Source organism: Procambarus clarkii, chromosome 31, assembly GCF_040958095.1.
Source record: "Procambarus clarkii isolate CNS0578487 chromosome 31, FALCON_Pclarkii_2.0, whole genome shotgun sequence".
NCBI classification, from domain to species: Eukaryota; Metazoa; Arthropoda; class Malacostraca; order Decapoda; family Cambaridae; genus Procambarus; species Procambarus clarkii.
Window position 1 is genome coordinate 14,787,859 of NC_091180.1, and position 19,320 is coordinate 14,807,178.

The 19,320-nt window shown below is 40.3% G+C and overlaps 1 non-coding gene across 1 annotated transcript; it reads right to left on the reverse strand.

Moving 5' to 3' along the window:
* Positions 1–6,029: 6,029 nt before the first annotated feature.
* On the reverse strand, positions 6,030–12,982 carry LOC123758666 (uncharacterized). Its single transcript, XR_011230066.1, has 3 exons — positions 12,060–12,982; positions 9,252–11,173; positions 6,030–9,089 (listed from the first exon to the last, which is right to left on the reverse strand). It is a non-coding gene; the product is annotated as an uncharacterized protein (transcript).
* Between the last annotated feature and the right edge of the window lie 6,338 nt (positions 12,983–19,320).

Below are 19,320 nucleotides of genomic sequence, written 5' to 3' on the forward strand. Positions count from 1 at the left end.
CAGACAGCAGACTATGACCGCATCGAGCTTCAACGCTCTCGCTCCCCATCGAGTTTAGACACTCATGATTCCCCATTGAGCCGCTACGCTCTCCCACATAGAGCTCCGCGACTCAGCCTCACTCAGCTCTTTGCTCTGCTCCAAGCTCTGTCTCAACGTCTATGACACTGCCAACAATTGTCTGCTGTAATCAAGACTACTAAATAAATATGAAACCCATTAAACACTGTGTATCTAGTCTATCCATCAACGCAACATAATCGTACGTTACAATACAATACCTAAAGCCACTAATACGCATAGCGTTTCTGGCAAAAGGTAGTAACCTATCTAACCTATAAGTACAAAGTGATTGTAACCTATCCACCGCTGTCCACTAGATGGGGGCGGTGTGCAGGACAAACATATCAATCGTGACACTAGCTCTCCACATATGTCAGTTGCTTAATTTAGAAACTGTACTTGTGGTCGATCTCGAGCCCATTGATGATGTGACGATGTGTATTGAATTTTGTAACTAACTCGTCAAGACTAACTGGCTTAGCTAAATGAATTGTGGGGTTCAGTCCCTGAACCCATTATGTGCCTCTGTAACCCTTTCCACTACCGCCCACAAGATGGGTATGGGGTGCATAATAAATGAACTAAACTAAAAACTTATCTGTACTAATAAATAGGGCCCCGTTAGTACTGTCGGTTTCGTTTTTGACGCACAATCGAGAATTCCTGATTCGAATCCCGGGCGGGACAGACATGGTTCAGCACATTTCCTTTCACCTAATGTACCTGTTCACCTAGCAGTGAGTAGGTGGTCAGGAGTTAGTCAGCTTGTTGAGGGGTTGCATCCTGGGCGGGGTCAGTAATTGGGCCTTGGGAGAGGGAAGACTCTGGTAAACTATTGGCTGGTGTGATGAGTTGTAAAACCAGTAATTACGTATTAAACAGTCAGGAAGTTATACCAGTTAATATATATAATAATTCATTGTGTCAGGAGACAGCCAGAGTGTATTTATACACGTTATGCTTATACTGAGGCCCCCCCCCCCCAACCACCAAAGTCGAATTACTGACCCTCCCCAGGATGCAACCCCATAACAAGCTGATTAACTCCTGAGTACCTACTCACTGCTAGGTGAACAGGTGCATTAGGTGATGGGAAATGCGCCCAATCATTTCTGTCACCCGGTATTCGAACCCGGAATTCTTGATTGTGAGTTTTAGGGTCCCGACTGTACAGTCGGGACCCTAAAAGTGTGGTGGTAGAAATATGCACCCTTCTCCTGGTTGCCCGCCCTCCATCGTTCATCAGAGTTTAGAGAATTAGGAGAGCTGTGCAAGAAGGCTCATCTCTAGTCTTGACGAAGTCTGGTGGCAACGGTTAGAACACAGGGTCTGGGAGAGAGGGGAGAAAAATGGAGTGGTGGGAAGGATGGGGGAGAAGAGCTTCAGAGGGGTTAGGAAGGAGGGAAGATTGGGAGAGGGGGGAAGAGAGAGTAAAGGGAAATATTTAAAGAGGGGGGAAGTAAGAAATTATCAAAAGAAGACACCAAGCCGGGAAGGCTAAAAGAGGGGGGGAGGGGGAAAGAGAACAACATATTCTCTTCATTTGTCACAACGGACAAAAATATAGTGTTTCTGAAATTGTGACGTAAGGTGTATGTGACCACTCTGCCCTTCCACCCGAGTGCTTGTGGGTCATACGTAAAAACTTGGACTGGCTTCAGGAGGAACTTCCAGACTTCCTGTAATTTCAGTAGAAATCCGGTTGTATGACTTTTACAAACCGTCCCCCCCCCCTCCACCACCAACCAATGTAGAGAAGACATGCAGCAGCAGAAGACCTGCCAGCTGTACATCCAAAATAGATGGTGGGAGACCTGACCTCGAAAGACCACCTGGAAAGATTGGTGGTGAAGCCTCAATCACAAAGGAATGGCTTCCGATCCCACCCCCCCCCCCTCTCCCACCCCAACAGCCGAATGTGTGGGGCTTGGGGGAAGAGCCACAACAATTTTCTTTGACCTCTCAAATTGTTAAATAGACATGTGTGACTGGGGTCACAGCTTAGGACCCTCAGGTCTCCAGGGCTGCTACCTGGTGGCGAGGGAGTGAACCTAACTACAGGTAAGCCCTAGACAATGAGTGTGAGCATATAGGTCAAATCAGGGTTACAAATGTCCAAGAAGTTGCTTGTTTTTGTGTGATCTGCTTTTTTGCTGGATTTTATTTCAATTTTGATTACCATTACTTCTACCATATTATTTGTAATGTTTAGCAGTAGTTTAGAAGGGGGTTTAATGTACATTCTGATCCCCATTCTGTAGCCTATGTATGCTGTTGCATTTTAAAAGATGGTATCCATATTTCACTGTCATATTAGTCCTCTGCATGTATATCAGTTAAGGCTGCAAATACTTCATTTGGTTCACTGAGGAAGCCAGTTATAAAATGGACTTTGCTTACCTTGATAACTTATATTTTGGCAAATAAGAATGATGTTATCGTGTGTTCATATTCTATCTGTGGTCCGCTGGTGGGGACGCTACGGTCTTGTGTTGTGTTGTGTCTACTATTTCACTGAGTTGGTGGTAAGAGTCTTGACATTTCTAGACATTCTTATTTTCTTCCCTTTACTAAGCAATCTCCCTGGCATGTAGGGTTGTGGCTGTTTCAATAATGGCGTTGTTGGTGTTCACTGATATGTTGTCGGAAAGTGCTAAGCTTAGTCTTGATTTCTGGGAGTTTGGGATATTTGGGGTATTTGGGGAGTTTGGAGTATTTCTGGGGGTATCTTTTGGAGTTTGGTGTATTTCTGGGGCATTTGGGGAGTTTGGAGTATTTCTGGGGTATTTGGGGAGTTTGGAGTATTTCTGGGGTATTTGGGGAGTTTGAACCACGTCTTCAAGTAGATCTGATCAAATGTAAACTTTTCATTATAGGTAAGTTTTTATATGTATTTAGTTCACCATAAATGTAAATTATTTTTTTTAAAGTTCATTGGAGGCCACTCATTCACAGTATTGTATAAGGATGGAGCTCAAAATAAACTAAAAATAATACAACTCGTGTAACTTGTTACATATGTAGGACCTCTTGGGGCCACAGTGATGTTAGTTTGGTCACCTGTTAATAGATTGAAAATTATAATGTTTATGTTAACCAATTATGCAAGCTCATAAATGCGATAACTCATTTAGCTAAATGATTTTTTAAGGTTCGGTTCTTCAGCCCATTATCATCTGTAACCTTTTCCACCATCATTCGCAAGATGAATATGAACTGCATAATAATATATGTAGTGCTTACAAAAGGAGCATTGGTCAAAATGCAGTATCAACATGAATCGAGACTTTGTGAATACTGTACCGTACATAAAAGGGTGAACGTTCATTTAATGTAAAGGGTGAAAGTTCGTTTAATGTAAAAGGCCAAAACGCTATGAGTGTTAGTGGCTTTGCAAGAATGTAAAAATACCAATCATATGTAATCTTACCAACCCAGTGTGCCTTTTTGCGAAGAAAAATGATTATTATATTATTATTATCTAGTTTAAAACGTAACTTATACCATGATTTCCAAGTTAATGGTTCTATGGACTATCAAAATGTTTAGGATACAGGTACTTTGAAATACTGATAAATATAAATACTGTAGACTGATTTGCAGTTATGAGAAATATAGTAGTTTTGCTTGTGTAGAAGTCATTTGCCGATACTTATTTTGATCGTAGGCTACCTGTAAAATTTAAACAATATGTAACACGTGATTTTATCAAATAATATTAATAATAATAATAATCTAATATCATGGTTGTTATATTGAGTGTATATTCTTGGATAACAAGAACTTTTCACACTAGAGATGCTATACCGATGATGATACTTTTCAAAACGCTTGTGCTCTCTAGAGTAGAGTATTGCTGCACAATGACAGCACCTTTCAAAGCTGGAGAAATTGCTGACCTGGAGAGCGTGCAAAGATCCTTTACTGCTAGAATCCACTCAGTAAAACATCTAAACTATTGGGACCGACTAAAGAGCCTAAAACTGTACTCCCTTGAGCGCAGGCGGGAGAGGTACATAATAATTTACACGTGGAAAATATTAGAGGGGCTGGTCCCAAACCTGCACACAGAAATAACATCACATGAGACCAGAAGACATGGCAGGATGTGCAGAATACCCCCGTTGAAAAGCAGAGGTGCAACAGGTACTCTGAGAGAGAACTCTATCAACATCAGAGGTCCGAGACTGTTCAACACGCTTCCACTACACATAAGGGGCATAACTGGCCGACCCCTCACAGTGTTCAAGAGAGAACTGGATAAGCACCTCCAAAGGATACCTGATCAACCAGGCTGTGACTCATACGTCAGGCTGCGAGCAGCCGCGTCCAACAGCCTGGTTGATCAGTCCGGCAACCAGGAGGCCTGGTCGACGACCGGGCCGCGAGGACGCTAAGCCCCGGAAGCACCTCAAGGTAAGGTAACCTCAAGGTACTGCATTACTCCTTGAAATGATCCTCAAAGTGTGCTACAGTGAACCAATGTATAACCCTGAAATTTTACCCTGATGTAACAAGTAATTCATGTTCATTATTGTGTATTGTTCTTATTGTGTATTAATCTAATCTTTGTTTATTGTGTCAAAATTTCTTACAATGTACATGTAATTTTTTTTGTCAATTTTACTGTAAATTATCTACTTAAAATTATCTGTTAGTTTAAGGACCTGCCCGAAATGCTATGTACTCACCTAATTGTGCTTGCAGGGGTTGAGCTTTGGCTCTTTGGTCCCGCCTCTCAACTGTCAATCAACTGGTGTACAGATTCCTGAGCCTATTGGGCTCTATCATATCTACATTTGAAACTGTGTATGGAGTCAGCCTCCACTACATCACTGCCTAGTGCATTCCATTTATTAACTACTCTGACAGTGAAATTCACACCAGTTACTCCATCTATCATCATTTTATTATGCACGAAGAACCGCACATCTATGGGTCATCCAATAATGTTAGCAGACTTTTAGATGTTACCAGTGCTAGGCTTAGGCTCGGCTACAAGTACCTCTTGGAGTTTGTAACATCTGCTGATGTAGATTTGACTAAATGTAAACTCTGTCAGCAGAACTATTCGCATACTTTGCGTCATTATATAATGGAATGCGAAAAAAATCGCGGAATTTAGAGATAACACCATCAATAATGTCCAAGAAATGTGTAAGTACTTCATTCATAATGATGTGCTGCCCGAAATCTTAGCGAAATATCCAAAATTTGCTTCCTGTAGGTAATGCATGCACATGACTGTAAAGCTGCCGCCCAGTTGGGTGGGTGTGGAGCACATGACTGTAAAGCTGCCGCCCAGTTGGGTGGGTGTGGAGCACATGACTGTAAAGCTGCCGCCCAGTTGGGTGGGTGTGGAGCACATGACTGTAAAGCTGCCGCCCAGTTGGGTGGGTGTGGAGCACATGACTGTAAAGCTGCCGCCCAGTTGGGTGGGTGTAGAGCAAGACTAGTAACTGTGTGACTCACCATAGATGTAAAGTGCCTTGTATAGTGACTGTTGTGAGCCTCTTGTTAAATCACTTGTGACACAAGAGATTATTGATGTGTGTATTTGTGTGGGTGATTAAATATGTATGTTTATGCATATATGTATACGTATGTATATGTACATGTATGCATGAGTATGTGTACATGTATATATAACATTAATAATTTTATAACTAGCGTCAAAAGATTGTTATTTGCTTAGCTAAACGAATTAGAGGGTTCAGTTCCTGAACCGATTATGTGCCTCTGTAACCCTTTACACCACCGCCCACGGGATGGGTATGGGGTACATAATAAAGTAAGAAATTGAATTGACACTGAAAAAGTTCTTTCTGACGTCTCTATGTGTGCTAGTGGCTTTACAAGAATGTAAAATCAACATCATTTCTATGTACTCTCTTAACCCCCCAATGTACCTTCTTGTATATAAATAATTAAATAAATAAATAAATAAATAATAATATGTTATAATAATAATTTACAATAATTTATTAAACAATTCTGATCAACAAAAAATTCAAATTCACAAATACATTCAAATAACACAGAACTCGCTAGACAGAATTTTTGCTACATGATTCAAACCACAACAATATATATAAAATATATTTCTATTGTTTATAATAAATATTTAACTACAGTAATAAGAATCTAAAAAAAATTCACAACAATAATATCTTATAGGCTGTAATTAACAGTCAACAACACAGATGCAAATATGACTTGGCAGCTGAAGTTCAGTAGTCAGCAGCTGTCATATCTTGCATGGTTCAGTTATCAGTCACACACACATGTACAGTATAGGCATTTTAAATATTAACTTTATATCACAGGAAAGAAAGCATATATACATGTGTACATACTGTATATACAGTATATATATATATTGTACACATGTACATTTGTGCATATTCATTATGAATATATCAAATTTAAATGATTAATTCTTTACAAACATAGTATAGGCATCCGTGAGTCAGGCACATGTGCATTCATGTACACATTTGCCTAAAACAATGAGGTCATGCACACTTCAATACTGAATGTCCTTGTAAGTAATAAATAACTGACCCAGTCATGTTTAAATATGTACAAAAGTCCCTTTATTGCAGTTTTTGAAGTTTTCATCTTAAAATTAAACTTTTCCGCTTCTTCAATGGCAAAAGTTTAATTTTACACTTTTAAGGAAAGTTTATTTTGGCTCATTGCTATTGTCCTGTTCAATATACGTATCAAATTAAACACGGATTTTTCTCTAAGTTCAAATGCAAGAACATAATGTATTAAAGTCGTTTTCAAGTTTATTTTCAAACATTCATTGTAAAATGTTAAGTACTGTAAGCAAATGCACCTGAAACTAGTGGTACACCTAATACCTCTTGCTAATAAGTTCAGTGTTGACCATTTGCTCTCTGGTACATCTTACTTGGATCCTAATTTCAATGTTCTGTTTAAATCACAAGTAAATTGCTGAATGCCTAATTTTATATTCCAATTCACTTTTGAAGTTCAGTGTTATTGTCATCTCTAAACGTTTGCAAGCAGTCATTTCATAGGTTAAGTGCTTAAATGATCAGCTGCATTATAAATTCTATAAATTCACTTTCAGGAGCCAAATCCTCCTGTTAGGACATTGACATATACTAAAATAAGATGGGCCTTAGTTAGGACCCCTGTGGTATTTTCCATTTTAGAGTTGATTACCACAAGGGATATACACTGCTTTCACCACTTCGTTCAATTTCAGTAGTGGAATAATGTCTGTATCTTTGGCTCTCATCATATTCAAATAATTTTCCTCCTTCTGGTGTAATTTCTAACTTGGCAAGTCTTTTCTGTGAGGGACATCATTAATTTAATCTCTTAGATGTAATAGTAGGTTACGGGTCCAGCTTAAAAACATCCTGAAAACTTTCCTTAAGTACTGTACTATACTTTGTATACTTAGCACTCTCCAGGTGCCCCACTCTTGTAAAGACTGATCACCTGATCATTCACAGATATCCTCCTCTTGATGTTGTTGTGGAGCAATTTTGAATGGTCCTTAGCTGTGGATACTACGTCCTCATACTGCTGCTTCACTACATTCTTAATTCCTATTTGCCTCTTCTCCTTTTTTATATACATTGTAAGTCCCTTATATTGTGCACTGCAATACCTATTTTCAATGCTATGTAGGTTCTACTTTCAGCCTACCAGATCACGGGATCTTGTTTTTCCTTTGTCTCTTAAGAGGCAGTATAAACTTTCTCTTTTCTTTTGAGATTACTTGTTATGAACCCTATCATGTCTTGTGTTGTTTTACCTCCAAGCTTTCCTCTCTGGAATTCTCTCAAAGGATTTCTCTGCCAATTTGATATGCCGCATTATTGTATGCTAGTCTTCCATTTTGCCTTTTCTTCCTCATTCTATAGCTTTCATGACTACTACATATACAAAGACTAAAATTCAGTTGTCACTGACCCTCATTAGCATTTCATGTTTGACAATATCAATGTACATACTGTACAGTACATCACATTCTTTGCAAAGACGAAGTCTAGCTTTATTGGACTGATCACTTCCCTTCTCTGTGTTTCCTCCTTGAGAGATGTCATGAAGTTTCCTTTCTACTACTTCTACCGGTTTTGCTTTCAATCTCAATTCTTTCTCTCTCTCAAGGTCCATTGTTTCTCCAGTCAATTAGACAATGGTTGAAGTCTCCTATTACAAGGAGGTTTGTTCTTGGTACAGTACGTGGGTTGTCTCTGTCATCCCTTGAAGAATGTTTTTGCCTGGTTCTTCTTTTTTTTTGCACTCTTGTCTCGGTCTTCTGTGACTTTTGAGGAGGATTAAGCTCACGGCTGTCTCGACTTTCTCTCCTTTCATATAAATGATTTCCAAAATGTCTTTTAGACTCTTTATTGTTATTCAGTCTTCTGTTTGACAAATTACCAGCCTGGGGGTGGATACTGGTTGAATTTGGTTGAAGGGAGGGTGGAAGGAAGGGAGGGAGGAATGTGGATTGAAGTGGGGTAGTGGGGGTTACTGGGAAGAGAACGGAATGGAGGAGAGTGGGAGGTAAGATCTGTCTTCTGCTTGTATTATGGTTTGTGCTAGTTTCAAGCCAGACACCCAAAAGATCATCATATAGGCCTAAGTACAATGACAATTACCTCACCAGAAGTTAAGGCAGACTTGCAGTGTGATTAGAATAATGAAGTACAGACATCCAGTACACAAACACACGCATTATAGTCTGTTTAGTTGTCATCTAGTGGCAATGCTGTTGCATTCTGTCCCATTGGCCTAGGGAGCTCCTCCACAAATCCGTTCCTTTGGGAAGGGGCCATGTGGTACAACGTGGGAAAATCTGAATCAAAGAATCCATTTCCGGGATAGAAGCCAGTACCTGTTCCTTGGCCATATTCCAAGTTTGCCCGCACACGTGTCTTTCCACCTTGGACAGGCATTGTGGTGGCGAGTGTTAGGTAGGGTGGATGAAGAGGGTTGGAGAGACTGGTGAGGACGTGAGGGACTGTGTTGCAAAGGTCCTAAGTGGATACTGTGTTAAGGAACGAGGAGGTGGACTTGGAACTGGGGGTCGCATAAGTGATGGGTTTGGGAGCTGAGGGTGTGCAAGCGGTGGCTTGGGAGGTAAGGGTTGTAGAGGGCCTTGGGAAAGTGGTGGAGATCGTGGATAGTTAGCATCTGGAAGTGTTGGATAGTGAACCTGCAGGAGAGTTTGAAGCATGTGCATAGGGTCCCCTTGGATACTTGAACCTGGGTAGTAGGATTTCCCTTGGGTTGTAGTAGTAGCTTGGATAATTCGTGCGAGAATATGGCGAGAATAACCATCCAAAGAGACCAGAGTTCAGAAAAGAGTTGGAAGGAGTCCGAACTACATAGGGATTACTTGCCACATTCGGATAGTGAACTTGATGAGGTAAGTTAGGTCGACTAGGGATGATGGGTGGCTCTCTGAAAGGCTTGCGAGGACCATTTCTAAAATAGTCTTGGCTGAAATCCTGAACAGGTCTTGAAGGTTCTTGAGAGCCTTGGTCATTCATGTTATGGTTCTCCAGCAGTTGAGCATAGCTTGAGTCTTCATATTCATCACTGAAGTCTTCGTCAAAGTCATCATCAAATGTGTCTATATCTTCATCTTCATAGCGCCCTTCTGATGGTGAGGTTGGATTGGGTTCATGAGAGTCCTGGGATGGTGGATTCTCGGGTGGGGAGCTGTTAGGTGGCTCATTCATCATCTTCAAACGGATTTTTTTCTGGCGTCTTGGATGTAGCAGAACTGTCCTTAAGATAGAGGTTTCCATCCTGGCCAATATAAAGGTCATCTCTAAGTGGGGAATCCTCTTTAAACCGATAACCTTGGTGCAGATCTTGGTTAGGATCCATTAGCACCTCATATTTAATATCTCCCTTAGGTATATCCTTCAGGTCAGCAACGTTTATGTCTATAGGCCTTGGGTGGTGGAAGCCGTGTGGTCTGCGAGGGTCATAACTTGGAGGCGGGACGGGATGCGGGTAGCGAGGCAGTTGAGGGAACTGATTAGATCCCAGCAGATTAAATGGGTTTAGCATCTGCATGAGAGTGTCAGCAGTGTTTCCCAGGACTGGAGTATGGTGGACGGGCAAAGGTGTTTGGTGGGGGAGGCTGTGGTCGCACACCTCCACTAGGGAATCTAAATGGCACATTGGCAGGAGCAGAAGGGGCACGGGGAGGTGGGTCACTGTAACTACTGGTCTCTACTGGTATGCGGCCATGGTTGTTGCTGATACGATCGATGTCCTGCATCTCCTGCTGATTGAAGCTCTTGTAGTACTTGTCAAAGGAGTTGTGGAATGAGTTCCCAAAAGCATTGCCAGTATCAAACCTGGATGTGGATTTCTGTAATGGGTTGAGCCTCATATTTGTTGTGACAGCAGGGACCGGTTGGTTTCTATTGGGGGGCTGCCCAGGTGGCAGCTGTGGCTGCTGGGTTTTGTATTTGACAACTCGCAGCCCCATCAGGTTGGCCAAGGAGGGAACATGCTCCATTGTCACCCCCTGACTGGCCAGTCGTCCAGGGTCTATCCAGGCTAGTGCTTCTGGCTCAGGAAGCTCCTCTCCCTTTGTTTCTTCCCTTTCAAGTTCAGGCAGTTCATCTCCTTTTGTCCCATTATTTTCACTACTGTTGCTGCCTACTGCTACACTTTCATCAACAGTTCTATTTTCCTTCCCCACATCTCTTTTTCTACGTGAAGAACATTTACCATCCAACATACCGCACTGGATTTTCCTCATACCCAACAACCTCAATTTCTCCACTGGGACTCCAAGATATGTCTTAATGCCAATGTTTTCCGAATCCTTTCTCAGCCTCTGGTTAACTCTCTGTTCTACACGATCATCACCTCCACAGCCTTGGCGTCCCTTGCTACTGAAAGGACTGTGGCAGAGGGAGGAGTGAGCATTACCAACTGACTTCAGCAGCAAAGCGTGAAAAGAGGGAGTGGATGTAATGCCTTGCCATGCTGCTATGTTCCTTCCCTCTTGAACCACCCTCATACCACCATCACTATTATAACTTTCCTTCTCTGTGCTCACATCTTCCTTCTCACTTGCCAATGATGCTGCCACCTAGAAAAATAAGAATCAAGTGTGAGACAGAATTAAATGGCTTCAGGAAACTTTTTAACGTAATAAGTAATCTAAATATTTGTCTTTTAAATTGCATTTTTTTAGAAACTTATCTAACAATAAATTTGTAATGTTAGTGTTGATAAAACTATAATTTTTAATACAGTAGTGATATTTTCCTCGTCATTACCTATGTAGTGACTTCAGTCGCCCTTATAACATGGCAGAGTTCAGGTAAAAGTGATTTAACTAAGTCTGCTAAAACATCACAGACGATTGTCTGATTGGTGTTTCTTTCTAAAAGGTAATAATTTGTGGCTTCTCATAGAACACACAACTTTCTGTTCTAGTGGAACATTAATTTATATACTATGAAGTATTTAAAGTTATTATTTCACTCTTCCCTGTAGGATACTGTGTCATAACTAATTGAAGCCCCTAATGGTGTTTAGTAAAGCATAATTATGGTCTACATTACTGTATCCCTCCACGTACATCTTTGTCTTTATTAGTCTGTTAACTTAGAAAATACATTTAGTTTTTTACAGTAAATAATATTAAAATACCTGCTCTTGCTGAGGATCATATGGTTACAATTTATCAGATTTTAGCTTTATAAACTATTTTTTTTAGCCCCCATTGCAGAAGAAATATAACATACCTGTACCAGTAATATATATATACATGAAGCATACTGTGATCAACTGTGAGAAGGACTGTGCTGTATACTGTATATGCTACTGTACTTCTACAGGTACTTCATATTTGTAGAGGGAATGATACAAATTGTATTTATCATTAATTTTTGAATGGAGAATGAAATATATCTTTTATGACTATAATTTTGTACCAGGTATAAAGCAATGTGAATTTATATCACTCTTACCAGTAAGAGTACAAGGAAGATTGGGAGTAGCTTGATCATGATGGATGAGACACTCGAAGCAGTTAGTAAGAGTTGGTCCTTTGTGTGGTTCAACTATTCTTCGTTGGTAGGTTGCTGTGTCTTCCAGGGAAGCTGTCTCCTCCAGGGAAGCTGTCTCCTCCAGGAAGCTGTCTCCTCCAGGAAGCTGTCTCCTCCAGGAAGCTGTCTCCTCCAGGAAGCTGTCTCTTCCAGGAAGCTGTCTCTTCCAGGAAGCTGTCTCTTCCAGGAAGCTGTCTCTTCCAGGAAAGCTGTCTCTTCCAGGAAACTGTCTCTTCCAGGAAGCTGTCTCTTCCAGGAAGCTGTCTCTTCCAGGAAGCTGTCTCTTCCAGGAAGCTGTCTCTTCCAGGAAGCTGTCTCTTCCAGGAAGCTGTCTCCTCTAGGAAGCTGTCTCCTCCAGGAAGCTGTCTCCTCCAGGAAGCTGTCTCCTCTAGGAAGCTGTCTCCTCCAGGAAGCTGTCTCCTCCAGGAAGCTGTCTCTTCCGGAAAGCTGTGTCTTCCAGAAAACACTATATTTTTAAGAAAACTATGTCTTTCAGATCTGTGACTTCCAGAGTACTGTGTCACCCACAGCAATACAAGTGTCCAAGTTCTGTGTCGGGTTAGCGTGAAAGGCCTGTAGTGCTCTTAGGCCGTGTGGGGAAAGTACGAATTGATGAGCTCTAAGTTACAGTTACTTTGGTGAAGTTAGTATTCACAAGTTGAGCTAGGATGTATTCTACAATTTTTTTTAACCCAGTTGATGAATTCCAAGTTACTTGACTAATGAAGGTACTGAGCTCATTTTTTCCTAATACAGTACTGACTTGCTGTATTCCTTCTGAACAGTTTGAATACAGTACACGTTTTCATTTCAGTTCTCATTGAAGTCTTTTGCTAACAGCCTTTTCTAAAATAAAATAAAAATATGTAACTACTATTAATCAAATGTGCAATTACAATAATATTTATAATAAAAACATAACAAAATGAATGTAAATTACTTCTTAGATGTTCTGAAATTCATTTAAATTGCTGATGTAATTAATTATAACAGATTTCACTCATTAAATTGATAAATTCATTAATACATATGAGTAATACTATAATAACCGAATATAACTAGGCACAGAGATATATATATATAGTTAGTAATTTTATTATGGGCTCTATACCCATCGTGCTGGTAAGTGGAAGAAACGGGGTTCAAGAACTGAACCCCATTCATCCTTAAACTAAGCAAATTACGTTTCTGGTGAAGTTGTCATACATAACTGTAATTAACACATCGTGCATGGCAGTGGGAAAAGATACATTCAGGCGCATGAATGTTTACCTACAGTAGGTAAACTTGGAATACTGTACCTGGGGTAAGATTTCTGTTACATTATTACAGTACAGAATATATTTAATAATGATATATGTAACTATTTCTTGAACATTAGTAAAATGTTTAGCTCTTCGTGACAACAGCTTTAGAGATAACTCTATTACTAATCAATACAGTATCTATTAGTGATAATGCTAGTCTGTCCAAAGTTTAGGGCAAACTTCAACCAACTTTATATGAGGAATAGTGGGGTAGGGGTCAGCCTAACTGCTCTCACTAATTGGGGCTCGGTCCCACTATGGGGCTAGGCCTCATTGCTCCCATTAAAAAGGGGGTCAGGTCCATTCAGCCCCGTGGTGTAGTGGTTAAGACACTTCGCCTGGCGTCCGCGAGCGCTTTGTCATGGGTTCGTATCCTGGCCGGAGAGGATTTACTGGGCGCAAATCCTTAACTGTAGCCTCTGTTTAACTCAACAGTAAAATGGGTGCCTGGTTGTTAAACGATTCTTCGCGGGGGTCATATTCCAGGTACCATAGGATTAAGGACTTGCCCGAAACGCTACGCGTACTAGTCAAGAATGTAACAACTCTTGTATATATCAATAAAAAAAATAAGGTAAATTCAAAGACGACCCCATATAAAATCGGTGAAAGATGGTTGACTGAGTCCCAAGACTTTTATGATGTTACACAAGCTGCTAACATTTTTATTAGCACAGCATTGTGCTAATAAAATGTGAATGTAAATGTTTGTCCACGTCTGTGGTAGAAAATAATAATAATAAAAAAACTGCTACTTTATTCACTCTTGTGTTGATGATATCCTCATATGACTAACCATCCTGTGTGATGGGGATTTTTTATCATCACGTAGTTAGCTTTTTTTTGACACACTGTACTACACTTCATATAGTCTAGGGTAGCTGCACAAATGCAGATGTATCTCATGTATTAATAATAATAAAAATCTAACATATACAGTATAAAACAAGAGCTACCATAGGCGGTTATTTCATCTAATACTGTATTCAGTAAATGTCTAAATATACAATTAAATATGTATACAATTAAATATATATACAATAATATTTTCCCCCCAAAGTATCCCCCCTTTTCAGTTCTGCTCATTGGTCATGCACCCCATACACAACCAGGCATAGTCACATAATGGACTCGGGAACTGAACCCGAAAATTCATTTAGCTAATCAAATTACAGTCTTGATAAGCTACGCATTCAACTGTTCGATATCAACAATGGGCTCTAGAGCTGGGCCACAAGTCTTCAAACTCAGCAATTTTATGTGCGCGCGAGCTATACAATTTTTGTGCTTATCATGCACGAAGCGATACAATCACCCGCAGGCACCACCTACAGTTAGCAGATACATCACATTACTGTCATTTCCTTGTGTAATTGAATGGAGCGTTTGGTGGAGAACTCCATTGCCCACGCCAAAGTGGGGGTGGGATACTGGTAAAACTACTAGAGTTGATACCAGCTCGGTACTGCCAGATCCCTAGTGGGTTCAGTAAGGTCCCAGGATTAATTAATAAATAACCCTTAGCATGTCGTGGCCTAGGGGTATGGCGCATGTTGGACGCTGGTTCAATCATCTTACTGCTTCAATGAATTATTGTTCCTCTAACGTACTTACCTATTTACTTACTAATATATTTACCTATATAGACCAATTCTGGGGAGTTGTTGACACGGCTAGGGCATTTTAAAAGCACCGAATCACCTTCTGTGGTTGATTGTTTAATAAACCCTTGCACTATATGTTTAACTGATCTCTAACCCTGTCCATGGAGGACAGAAGAAAATGTATATATGCTGGTTAGCATTGTAAATGTGTGGCCACGTCTGTGGTAGAAAAATAATAAAAAAATAAAAAAAAATAATAAAAAATAAAACGGCTAGGGAATATGGCGCCCTGCTGTTGCATAGATGTAAATATTATGCAGCTGCACAGATATATACTGTGTTGCATATATAAATATTCTGCTGTTGTATAGAAGTATGAGGATTAGAGCATGACATGCGACCCGGCATTTACGTCCTACTTTCACCACAATTAATCACTTAACCTGCTCCACTGCCACCAACTCCCATGTATTCTTGTCAAATTTCACGAAAATTGGTAGGCTGTATATTATGATTATATCTAGTGAGAATTGTCTGACAAATGAATAAACAGAGCACTGGACATTCAATGAATTAGACATCTGTCTAACGTTCTATTTATTCATATATTAGAAAATTCTCACCAATTTGATTGAGAGAGGTCTTCTTCAATCACAAATTGTAAAAGCATTTTAAATTTAAATGTTATTGAATCTACATTTATATAAATTACAAAGCCACTTAATTAACATGAATATTATTTTTGATTGACACACTGAACTTGTATTTAATGGATCAACGTGGCATACACAGCATAAATACTATAATTTTAGACAAAATTGTGAAAGGAATGTCGGATGCAGGGATCCCAACAAGGCGTCTCGTGGATTTTTTTTTTTTTGAGATATATACAAGAGTTGTTACATTCTTGTACATTCGGGAGAGACATGAAATGAGAGACAGACAGACAGACGGGTGTGGACAGTCAAGGAGGGGCTGTGACGTGGACACTGGTATAAGCCTTTATTGTTACTTTTGTACCTGGTTAAGCCGTGTTTAATTTATACGGCCGAGATACATATTTTTTGTGAATCTCTTCGTAAGGTTTATAAGTGGACTGAGGTGGATTATTTCTTAAGATTTAAGCTCTTAGAATATTACTGTAATTACTTGTCATTGAAATGGCTGGTTGCCTTGCTTATTTAATCTTATTCGGGTAATAATTCGGTGGTGCATTCTTGCTATGTCCTGCAGTATCTGTACAAATTAATAGTCCCTGTAGGACAAAGTCTGACCTTCCTCAAGAAGGTCCATCCCCTTCTGCAGGTGATGAGTCACAATAACGTGGCTAAAGTAAGTTGACCAGACCACACACTAGAAGGTGAAGGGACGACGACGTTTCGGTCCGTCCTGGACCATTCTCAAGTCGACTTGAGAATGGTCCAGGACGGACCGAAACGTCATTGTCCCTTCACCTTCTAGTGTGTGGTCTGGTCAATCATCCCCTTCTGTTCACAACAGTTGACTATCTCCCGGATAACTATTTACTGCTACATGAACGGGAACATCGAGTAACGTGTCCAAACGTGTGTGTTCTGCGCGGGAATCTCGAATCTGAAAGTTGTTCTTACATTTCTTTGTTTATATTTTTGGTAATTCATGTCCCCTGCCAAGAGTCTCTTCGACTATTGGTATAATATTCTTTAACACACACTGTAGCGATTATAATAGACGTAGACTTATATTTCATTAAGCTAATGAGTTTGGAGCGAGTATATTGTTTACATGACATTGGTGTTGTAGAGAGTATATTATGTACTCTCACAACCTAATGTACCTTCTTGTAAATAAATAAATTAATTAATTCACATGGTTTGCTTGCCTGTACATATAAATAGCATACATATTTTGAATAATTATCCAGTCTATTACACAGCTATTTAATAATAGATTTTTGCATTTTTATCATGGATGTGTATTGTTAGGCTAATATGTTAAATCTATCATTTAATCTGTGGATGACGTACACGAAGTATCACTATTGCCCTGCCATTGTAGTCACGACTCTCACGTTGCCCGCTGTACACAGCCAAGTGTACTCTGGTTCCAAGACAAATAAATGATTAACTTCGGCTTCATCTTCGAGTTAATGAGCTGTTTCCCTTTCATTGTGCACTCTGTGTACAATGAAAGGGAATGTGTGTGTAAGTAATTATCAAAAGAAGGCACCATGCCGGGAAGGCTATGTAGCACCGGAATGTGTGTATTTACTATTTGTCCCTGCAGAATCAATCTATTGGACCCCGCCTTTTTAATGATTCTATTTATCCTCTATTATGTTTACCATATATTTCTTTCTGACACATACCCCCAGGAAGCAGCAACTCCCAGGCCCCTATTTACTGCTAGGTGAACAGGTGCATCAGGGTGAAAGTAACTGCCCTTTTTGTTTCTGCCTCGGCCAGGACCCTTAGAACTACGACCACAGAGCGCTGTCCACTCAGCCGCTAGACCTCTAGACCTGAGAAGCTTGCATGCATGCTTCTCTCCCTTTCATCTAATGCAGGGCTTATCATTAGCTTTTGGGCCCAACTTCTTGAGTTGTCAGTCGTCTAATGCAATTATTTCCCGACTAACTAGATTTAAATTAAATTTTGCTCTGAGGGGCGAGTTTATTGGGCAGCGCCACTCATCTTGAGAGTGGACACACCGCTATTCCTATCAGATGAACATTTAGGTTATATCATGATAGCGAGCGTGGACGCGCGTGTGTACACACAGGGAAATAGAAACAATACACCAGAACGCTCTCGCTCTCTTAATGATAAAGGAAAGTGGCCGGATAAATATTTAAATATTTTCTTTTCCAAGTGTTTTATGCTTATCTGAACCACATGTTTTTTTGGGAATCTTTCTTAGTATGTAATATATACCCGTTTTGTTCTAGTAAGAATGTATACCATGGTCAGAGAATATGTCACAATAACGTGCCTGAAACCAATAGCTTAACCCTCACAGGGAATTATTAAATTCTCTTTTATGCTGTATTTAGCCGTCATTATGCCTTTTGCAGTTCCTCTTTTCTTATGTTAACTCGGTTCTCGTGCTACATTTCTCCACTCCCTTCCCCCCCCCCCTCACTACCTCTCATCGCACCTTCCTTAGTTTAGTTCATTTATTATACACCTCATACCCATCTCGTGGGCAGTAGTGGAAAGGACTCATACCCGTGCCACCTTTTGGGTGGTTTAATCTTTATCAATCAATTCTGACACAGAGTGAGTTACGGGCTCACCATAGCCCGTGCTACAGGGACATTTCGTTCTGAGTAGCTAAATCTAAAACAACAACAACATCCTAACACGTCACGTCACGAGTTAACAGAGTCCAAGACGTCGTCACAGTTGACTTCGTTATCGACTCAATCTCAGGGATTCTGGACTCGATTCCCGGCGGGACACAAATGGTTGGGCACGTTTCGTTTCAACTATTGCTTATGTTCGCCTATCAGTAAATATGTACCCAAGAGTTGGGTAACTGTTGTGGGGTTGCATCCTGGGAAAGGTCGGTACTTCGCTCCTGAGGGGGGGGGGGGAGCTCAATACAAGATGCAATAGTCAATCCATAACTATATAAATATATATATTCTTAGGGTTCTTATTATCATGCGACCCATATTTTTCCGTATTCATATTTGGCAGTTTCGTAATTCCGTTCACAATTGTGTAAAGTTTCCAAGGTACAAAACGATACATTTACACGCAAAGAACATCTGCCAAACATTCGTCGATTTTAAGTTAGCATAAATCATGTAACGAATTACAGTTCACGCCTGAATTTCTTAATTCCTGCCATATTTTAGTGTCATCGGCAAATTTTGTAATGCTGCTGTTCAAACCTAGGTCTAGGTCGTTTATATGTACAAGGAATAAGTTACAATAACGTGGGTGAAACAACTAACGCAACCCATACATATGAAAAGAAAAGAAAAAAGCGGCGGCCTTCTGAGTTACGAGAGGTCCCAAGGACAGTCTTGAGGCACTGACCTTTCACTGACTGCCTCAGGTAACTGTTTCCCACTATGTCCTGTCTATTTACACTGACCCTGTTTACCACTAGGGCCTACTTACACTGACCCTGTTTACCACTAGGACCTATTTACACTGACCCTGTTTACCACTAGGACCTATTTACACTGACCCTGTTTACCACTAGGACCTATTTACACTGACCCTGTTTCCTTTCAAATAATACAAATTAAGACAATCTAATGCTGCAGAGGTAATTCTAATC